This window comes from Impatiens glandulifera, chromosome 5 (genome assembly GCF_907164915.1).
Source record: "Impatiens glandulifera chromosome 5, dImpGla2.1, whole genome shotgun sequence".
Lineage (NCBI taxonomy): Eukaryota > Viridiplantae > Streptophyta > Magnoliopsida > Ericales > Balsaminaceae > Impatiens > Impatiens glandulifera.
In genome coordinates, this window is record NC_061866.1 from 37,835,388 (window position 1) to 37,846,027 (window position 10,640).

Consider the following 10,640-nt stretch of genomic DNA (forward strand, 5'->3'; position numbering starts at 1 on the left):
TGGAGCCTCCTTCGCGAAACGAAGCTATTAAAGCGACAATCACATTAAACAATTTCTTGTTGAGCTATGAGAAAACAACACCAGAAGTTCTTACCATGCTAAGGAAAATTAGAGACGACATTCAAGGTGAAATTGATTTCAACAAAAAAACAAAAGACAATTGAGTCATTTTTCAAGAAACCTTCATAAATCATTCATATAATATGCTATATATAAGGAATTATTAATTTATATTTTATATGGGTCTAAAAAAATTATCAAAATATATTATCTTATAATTTTAGCGAATTATTAATTTAGCACTCTATCCCGAGTCAAGACCGGCCAAAAATATTATAATAGAAAGTTTATTAAATAATCATGTATTAATTTATTAAGTTTCTACTGTAATTATATAATATATATAACAATTTATTTAAAAACTTAATTCACGGTTTATTTAAATAAAAATTAATTAATTTTTAAAATTATTTGTCTCCCTTTCCCTTTCATATCTGACACGAAATTCATAAATACTTTTTTTTACTCTGAAAAAATAGTTTTAACTTATTAATAAAGAAAAAAATATTATTTGTAAATTTTATAAAAAACAAAAAAAATATTTATTAGGTTATAATATATAAATATATATTTATATATATAATATAAATAAAATTCATCAATCACAAGTGGTCTAATGGTTAAAATGACCACCTTTCACACTCGAAGCTAGAGTTCACATCCTTACAAATGCAAATTTAAGTGAATTATATTTGTTTGAAGGAATAGTCTGATTAGTGATATATGTGGGTATAAATTTGAATTAATTATATGTTCTTAAGGAGATAATGTTGCGAATGTAAATTTGAATGAACTACATGTGTTTGGAGAATGTATCTCATCACATATTTCTTAAGGAGATAATAGTTTGAAAACAATATTTCTTTTGGAACATTTAATATTGAATCAATAATATTTATCATTTTTTTGGGAAAACGATTAAAACCATTTCATTAAAATCCCAAAAGTGGGAGGGTCAAAAATCAAAGCTAGACAAACCCTATCTATGATTAAGGATGACAATCAAAAGACCCTAAAAAACTGATTAGTAGCATTCATACATTGTAAAAAACAGAGATTACAAACAGAAAATACTACATTCAAACCTAACCATCCCAGCCTGGGATTTTCGCATGCCATCTATTTTCATTAAGATGCATTCTTCCCCTTCCCCTTCCTCTTTCTCTTCCTCTAACGATAAAAGGAGATTGTATTGAAGAGGATGATGAGTATTGTTGATTCTCATTTTGAATTCTCTCTTTGTGTGAGCCCGTTCTGATTTGATAGAAAGAATTATTTCTGAGAATTTCAGGACTTTTACCTTTATTATCTTCAACTTGAATTTATGTATTCTTGTCTTCATTATCTTCAGCTTAGGCTTCAGATTCCACATCGGTTTTGGAATCTTTTTTACCGGCTTTAGAATTCTTTGTTTCAGCTTTTAAATTCTGGGTGTTTTTCTCTTGAGTTTCCTCGACAACAACTTGAGGTTCATATTCCCTTTCCATCCCGATTCTTCGCATTACAGAAAATTTTCTTTTCCTCTTCACCTTGATTCCCTTTACTTTATTTCTTTCACTGCTTTCTTTTTTTTCAGAATCCTTCTTGCTTTCTTCCTCTGCATTTTCCTCATTTTTGTCATTTTTATCACTATCCTTAACTTCCACAATATGCTCTCCCATTCTTGATTATTCCGTTTCATTTTCTAGCTTTTTTACTTCCCATGCTTTCATGATTTTCTGTTCTTTCTCAATTGCTTTTACACATTTAGTACTAACATGTTGGAAAGTATTGCAGAAAACACACCTATTTGGCCTCCATTTATATGAGATTTCCATGATTGTGGGCTTTCTATTTCTATCAACAACTGTCATGTTTTTTGAAAGTGTACTTTGAGGATACACTTCAATGCTTATTCTAGAAAAAGTAAGGTGCTCTTATTCCTCTGTAATTGGGTCCATATATAATGGTTTCCCCAATAGACTAACAAAGTGACTTAGAGCTTCTGCATTATGCATGTGTGATGGGATGTTCCTAAGTTTGAACCATATTTGGGCTGTTTCCTTTGGCTTGCTTAGAAGGCTCAATTCTCCAGACCATCTCTCCAACTTCCTATAGTTGGATCCAATATAAGTATGCCCAATTTTCAGAATATCATCCAAGTTCGTTCCCTTTTTGAATTGTAGAAAATAGAGATCATGCATGTTTGCAGAAACCTTCTCTAGTCTCTTATGCTCTCATTGTTTCATTAGTGATTCCTTATTGTTTGGAAAAGATACATGGTTCTTTCCTATGTAGTTCCCAATAACTACATTTTCCCATTCTTTGACGCATTTCTCCACCACTTTAGTGGGAAATTTAAATTCAAAATGAGAGTTGAGAATCTCAACTTTTATTTTAAACTCACCCAAGTAGATTTGACCTTTGTATGAATGATCTTCTGCTTTCTTTTCTGCATTCTTTTTCCAGACTTCATTTACATTCCAGTTGAAATTGCTCCTGATAGTATATGTCTTTGATTTTGGGGACTTCATTAGCTCCCTCATTGTTTCCACTGACCAGTTTACTATCTTTTTGTATTATTCCTTCTTCAGTAAGTTCCAATCTTGAAGATAATGTATATTCAATTAGACGGTTGTTTGCTGTATTTTCTCTTTGTTGAGCACAATCTCTCATTTCTTTGCATGCATAAGTAGCTTTGTGATTTGATTTTTAAGTCCAAAGAGGTTTGCTATTTCATTATACCAACCTTCCATATTCCTTCATTTTCCCCTTGTTTTTCTGCTGCATTTTCTTCAGAATTTATATCAGCAATTGGTTCTTTACCTTTGCTGCATTCCTATTTTTTATGGATAATTTCTTCAGCAATCATATCGATTTCATTTTCAACTACCTCCCTTAAACCTTCCATCACAAATTCTCTGACTTCTTTATTCTTATTGATTTTCTTTCTTCCCATTTTGATGAATAGCAAAATACAACAACAAAACAAAGCAATAACAGAATAGGGTACACTAGACACCCTAACTATTACAAAATAGGGTAAACTAAAAACCCTAACCTTCCAACCAAGCTTTGCAGATGAATAAACGGCCTAGTTATTAGAGTCAATATTGTGTCGTTCGTGCTGATTGTGTCGATCGTGCCGATCGTGTCGATTGTGCCGATTGTGCGCACGTTCTTGACATTTATCATATCTTATTGTAAACAATAAAATAATTCAAGATAAATGTTGTATTTATTTTACCCCAAATTAATTTTAAGAACTAAAAAGAAATTTAAATAAATAATTTGAGATAAATGTTATATCCATTTTATTCAAATTAATTATTTATAAAAGCCCAATATATACAAAAATAAAATAAAATAAATAGGCAAATAAATAACATGTCTATTAAAAATATTTTGTAGGCTGAAAATGAAGGGAAAATGAATTTAAAAAAATCAAATTCAAACAAGCTCCAAGGCTAGAAAAAGACCGTAATTTGCTACTGCCAGAATCAATAAAAATAAATGCATCAAATCACATAGTCATCGTATGAGCGTCCAGGCTTCATACAATGAACGACAGAGGACATTATAAATTGTGATAATATCAATATTATATTATTTAATTTCCTTATATGTCAATTATAATGTCTATATAATAGACATAATCTGTGTAACAATGAATAACAATTCAATATAATCTTTCTCTCTTTATTCTAACATGGTATTAGAGCCTTGTTATTGTTCTTGAGTCAATCAAGTGATAGTCTTCCGCTGCCTCCATCAATGGTTACCTTAGCCATTGATGGAGGGCTTTAATTATTTATTATTCATATTTGATATGTCGGTGTTCTTAAGTAACTTTTCTGGGGTCTTGAATTTTGTTTGAGTGAATTTGTTGTCGTCTAGTTGGATTAAGGATTTTAGTAGTTTGATTGTTCTTTGTTTGATTGATTTTGGTTGTTTTGTTGAGTAAAGGGAGTTGAATTTGGTTTGAGTTTTCTCTAAGTTTGTAATGTTTGGTTTAATTGGTTTTGTTTTGGTTTGGTTTGGTTGTTGTGGGTTGTTGATTTCAGTTTGGTTTTGGTTTGGTTGGTCAGAATCGAAGAAGAGTTGTTTTTTTGGTGGATGGTCAATGGATTGGGCAGAAGAGAAGAGAAGAGAAGGAAGTGAAGAAGATTAAGAATGGTACGTAACTTCTTTTTGTTTTCTGATTGTCAAACTCTCAATGCTTATTATTGTTTTATTGTGAGTTTGAGTGGGGATGTTAGAGTATAACATATTATATTTGTAAGATATTATCACAACATTATAAATTGTGATTATATCAATATTATATTATTTAATTTCTTTATATGTCAATTATAATGTCTATATAATAGACATAATCTATGTAACCATGAATAACAATTCAATACAATCTTTCTCTCTTCATTCTAACACATTTCACCTACGCTTATAGGAGCAATCATGCCCTATAACGATCAACTGGATGAAGAACAAATAAAAACCATTAATGGCCTTTTGTTTGAAATTCGATCCACTTGATAGATGAACTAACTTAAAGAGGCTATAAATAACTCCCCTTATGCAAACTAGAGGCTTTAAGGCTCGGTTCTAGGTAATCACAAAGTTTTTAAAATAGTTTAGTAGTGTTCTCTAACTCACTGTAAGCTTCCATTCATGTTGTAATTCAACTTATTAATTTAAATTGAAGTTTTTATATTTAAGTTCGACTAGTTTTATATATGGCTTGTTAGTTCAATTTCTTGATTGAAAAACGATCTTGAGATCATTTGCAATTTTCTTTTGAAACTAGTTATAATTAATTGATCCAAATCAAAAGTACCCAAATCTGATTTTAAAAACTTTTAAAATCGGATTTTTGTTCTTGAGTTATAACTCAAAAATAGTTACCCAAAAACCTTCATAACGTGTTTCTAAAGGTATTAAAAGTATGTTCAAATAAATTCCAAGAAATCCCGATCATGTTTGTTCAAAAACCAAATATTTTATAAAAATAATGTTTTCAGTTCTTTAATTGGTTAAAATTAACCAGCAGTGTTCAAATTTTGGTTTTATTTGATCATAATATGTATAAAGAAGATGTTGGAAAACTCCTTATACCCAATCAAACTTAGAATATCAAAAAACGATTTTTTGCTCAAAAATTGTTTGAATCAAATGGGACATAATCCCGATTGAATGATGCATCGGGATAATGTTATAAATGACCCTTGGGACTAGACGAAGCTCCCCATGCCCTTAGATTGAAGAATATAGGCTCTAGTCAAAATCATTAAACATGTAGTTTGATGTTCTTGACGTCCGACCGAGGGTTCTACTTTGGTTCGATTTTCCGACCAAGAAAGTTGAACCCTCCCATGCACTTGATCGAGGAATTATAGCCTCGACCGAAGAATTCCAACACCCGACCGAAGAATTCCTACACCCAATTGAGGATCTTCCGCATCCGACAAAGGGATCAACGCGTGACCGATAGTTGTCCGCACCTGACCGAGGAGTTTTCAGCCCGCACCAAGGACCAACACTTGCGATCGCGGACACAGATCTTATGATCTGTTTGTTTGAGATTTTAATTTTGAAAATTATTTTTTTAATTAGAAGCCCCAAACCATTTTCTATAAATCCGAAAAAAATATAAAACAATTTCAAAATATATTCAGTATATTTTCATAAAATCATATTTTGATAAGGGTCTGTTTAAATTTATTTTCAAATTTTAAATGTCTTAAACTTATATTTTCATGTACCTTTCTCAATAATCGTCGACATCAATCGTAGGTACCAACATTTAAATATTATTCTACAAATTGAAATGCATGAAAAACTTGTGCATTTTATTACTTGAATAATTGGTTAAATAAAACGTAATAAAATCAAATTTTCAAAAGCCAAATTTTTTGTAAAGTAGAGTCCGTTTTTTAATGTGTACGGAGGGAGGATAAAGCGCGAAAACTCTTTCCAAGTAACATCAAACATCGAACTCTATCAAATCTCTGGTAAAATTACGTTTATACACGTATACAAAATATTTTGTTGATTTTAAAAATAAAATCAATTGACGGCTATTTCATCAAATAAAATATTCTTTTTTAAATCAATTGTTTTTAATTAATTTAAAATATAGATTTCTTTTAAATCAAATTGTGATTTAATTATTTTTAATCCAAAAGAATTATTTAAAATTGATCATAAAATTAATTATTGTTATAATTAATTTAAAAATATTAAAATATCTTTATGTATAAATCTTTTAAATAATATTTTATAAAAGATTTTTTACATGCAAAATGAGGTTGAAAATTTTTGAACCTCGAGATTTTTGGAAAAGGGGTTTCTGAGGGTTACAACTTTTTGGCGACTCTATTGAGGAATAAATTGTTTAATTCACAAACATAAAAAACTTGGCAATTGAAAAAAACGTTTTTATTACGTTTTCAAAAATTATTAGGCACATCCAAAAAAGGTATATCGCCTGGCCAATGAATTGGTTTTTATCCTTATAAATACCTAGATCTATAAAGGGTATACAACCATAATTACTTTTAGAAGTACACGATCAGACTCAGTACTTCTACAAATTTATATGCAAAAATTGTCAATGAGGTACGACAACTTGTTACAAGCCGAGCAATGTTGCGAGAGTTTGACATAGAATACCTGAGATCGACCCTTCTCTTTGGCAATGAGTCGTCCAATAGGACGTATGCATTGTGGAGATGAGGTAAAATTCTCAATTGAGTTGATACTTCCAGATTTATGGTAGTGTTTATCCCTCCACTATCGGTGTATGATACTCTCTTATGATTCACCATAGCATAAAAATCCTAGGTACTTTATCTTGTATACTCTCATATGATACATGGGAAGTGTTATCACCATAGATATGTCAATAGATCATAAATTGTATGTTGACTATCTCGAGAAGTGGCATACTACCTCCATGATAGGAACACCAAAGGAATGAAGGAGTTACCTAATAGATATCATCGAGGAGTATGAGCGAATTAAGAAGAATGAAAAAGAAGAAGAAAACTCTAGCATATGAACGAGCTATAATAGGAACTAAAAACCTATAATCTTGTTGTTTCTTTTTCCTATCTAAATCTTTGTAAATATAAACAAGAGAGATGTGTGTATGTAATAAACTACCGACCTTTTGTATAATAAAATCGAATATTTTTTATACACAGGGTCAGAAAAGAGATGTTCATTCTCTAGAATTCATTCACATGCGTATGCATTACATTTTTCTTACAATAAAAATGCAAACTCTCGCATTTCTTCAAGCACAATCTACGACTATAAACAGTCATTATCCCCAAGAAAAAGAGATCAAGTACTGGACATTTCATACGCCACAAAATGGCTGAATAAACTATGATACCTGTAAAAGTATCAACGACTGAGTTTAAAGAAATAAAGGCAACTCTTCAATATGTGACAGAACGATTCACGATGATCACGAGTTTTTTGGCTAATCAACATATTCCATCCTCATCCCAAAATATGCATTCTTCTTCTCGTATTCCTACTTAGTTTATACTAGTAATGCTTACCCCTATCAACCTTAAACCTCTTAGTGCCTAAACTCAAGAAGAAGTCTCATACTACGAAGAATCCAAAGAAGATTTTGACGGAACCATAGAGGCTCAACATGGGACTCATAAAGGTGAATTCAATCCCATGGGACCACAAAGAGGACCCATCCTAGTGGCTAATCAACTATTCTCTACTGAATAGGAACGCAAAATAGCCCAAGTTTGAGCTATGCAAGTTGAGATAAAAGCTCATCTCGATAAAATAGCCAAAATCAAAAGTATTGACGAGCATTATGTTAGGATTTTTAATTATGGCCGAGCCTTTCAAGTTCTTTAATTCAAGAAACAAGTTCTTGATGATGGAATTCAACACTCTAGCGCAGCGGATATAGAATTAGAGGAGAATTCGAGGTTAGGGAGAGAAGAGCCGAGGGGGAGGAGAGAAATACCACTAGATCACACCTAGCGGTCCAAGAAGGGGGAGGAGGGCCGAGAGATAACTTAAACACCAAGTTCCAAAATATTCAATTCATAGCCCCAAAAAGTGGGGTGGGCATCACCATTTAAAGAGGCTGATTTACCCAAGAGTATTCGGTTACAACAAACTTCCAACATAACAGAATTCGGTTTCAAAGAAAGATAAAAGAGAAAGTAAACAAAACAGAATTATTCCATAAAAAACATAAACGGGCCCGTATAGACACTTGGGCCGAGAGACGAATGAATAAAATATTTTAGGACCGAGGTTTTTGATGAGCAGCCCGTAACATTATCCCCCCCTTCGAAGTTCGTCGCCTTCGACGAAAAGAACATGGACTGGTCAGCCTCTAATATGCATCTTCAACTTCAAAACTATTGCTTCGGTCGGGCTTCGGCACATTCAGCAAAAGGTGCAGCATAAGACCGTATTTTCACAAAAAACATTCGGCAGAATCGCTTCAGTAGTGGAACTGGCCGGGTCCTTGCGGTCCTTTGCGCTGCTGGGTCGCTTGCCACTCCGCCCCTGTCTAGAATTTCTGTGCACCCAAGGTCGAGTTTTTCAGTGTTTAGAGCTGGCCTTGGTTGCTGCAATGTCCCCAGCGCCTGGTGCAAAAATAATTTCTTACAACTTCGATTAAACTCCATACTTGGCTCAAAAATCCATGCCAAGTCTTTTTCCCGAACCAGCATAACAGCAGCATCAAATGAGCCATAGCTTCTAATTAGATCATTAGGAATATCTTCCAAAGTCATTGCAGCTAGTGAAACAGTTTGGCCTTCGGGCTTACTCTTTACTTGCATTTTGGCAGCAACATTATATTCATCTAAGGTCTTTTCCAGCTGGTTTCCATGCATCAAACTGGCCTGCGACCGAGGAATCCCTTTAAGGACCGTGGTTCTATCTTGCTTATCATAAGATAGGGTCAGCTTTTCAAAGTCCCAAGAAGACGGGCCTAGAGTAATCAGCCATTCAATTCCCAATACAATATCATATCCGTCCATGGAAATTACCTTCATTTCTGTTTGGTATTCATTGCCTTCCATCGACCACTTCAAGTCCTTGCAAACACTAGAACATAAAACATTAGATCCATCAACCACTCTAACCGATTGTACCTGGGTTGCTATGCTTTTGTGGTCTATTTTCTCCAAAATCCTGCTATTGATAAAATTATGGGTGCTGCCTGTGTCGATCAAGATCACCACCGGCAGGTTCCCAATTTTGCCAAGAATCTGGAGCGTTTGGAAGGCTTTAGACCCGGTCAGGGCATGTAAGGATATGGCTGGTTCATCCCTTGAGCCGAGCAATGAAGGAAAATCATCCAAAACAGGTTCTTGGTCAGGTTCTTGATCTTCTTGATTGGCCGAAACCATGAATAACTTGGATTTACACCTATGGTTTGGTTGCCATTTTTCATTGCAAGAATAGCATAGACCCTTCTTTCGCTTTTCATCCATTGAGGCTGAGTCTAATTGCTTAACATGGCCCTGGTTTGCATTGGAAGAGGACCCATACGATGAATTCTTGAAGTCAGTATTGGTGCTCGGCCCGGCTGTGTTGGTATTGGATGGCGTGGGCAGCAATGATGCTTCAGCGCTGTACAAGTTACCACTGCTCATTAAGGACCGATATGTTGCTTCTTGGACTTTAGCCATGGCCATTGCTTCGTTTAAAGAATCTGGAAATCGCAGCCTGATGCAGTTTGCAATTTCTTCCCTTAGACCGGACAAATAACAATCAATGACGTAGTCCCTTGGCATATGTAATAACTTTTGAGAGATCGACATGTACCGGAGATTATATTCTTGAACTGACCCAACCTGTTTTAAGTTCATTAGCTGTCTCATTGGTGTATCATGTATAGATGGCCCGAATTGAGTCATAAGGTCTCTCTTGAACACGGCCCAAGATAGGGCCTCCATATGATTTCGGTTTTGAAGATATGACCCGTACCACATTCTTGCTTCTCCAGAAAAATGAATGGGGGCGATTTCTAATTTCGTGGCATCCTTAGTTTTGTCCACTCTGAAAAATTGCTCGGCAGAAATTAGCCAGCCCTCGACATCCGACCCATCAAACCGAGGAAAATCGACCTTGGTTAGCCGAGTAGGAGGAGCATAGTGTTGATCGCGGTTCTGGCCAGGGTGCGGGGGCCTAAATGGTGAAGGACCGTGGCAAGAATTATCATCATAGGGTCTGTGGCGGGGTTCTTGCATGTTTCCAGATGCCCCGCTCTCAAGGGCCGCCATTCTTTCTTCGGCCACATCAAATCTACGGTCTATGGCAGCTTGCATTGCTGCTGTTTGCTGGGACAAGTTTTCAATCAGGGTCTTGAGCGCATCCATTTCCGATTGCTGGCGAGTTTCTACCATGTTGAGAATCGGCCAGCTCTGATACCAAGATGTTAGGATTTTTAATTATGGCCGAGCCTTTCAAGTTCTTTAATTCAAGAAACAAGTTCTTGATGATGGAATTCAACACTCTAGCGCAGCGGATATAGAATTAGAGGAGAATTCGAGGTTAGGGAGAGAAGAGCCGAGGGGGAGGAGAGAAATACCACTAGATCA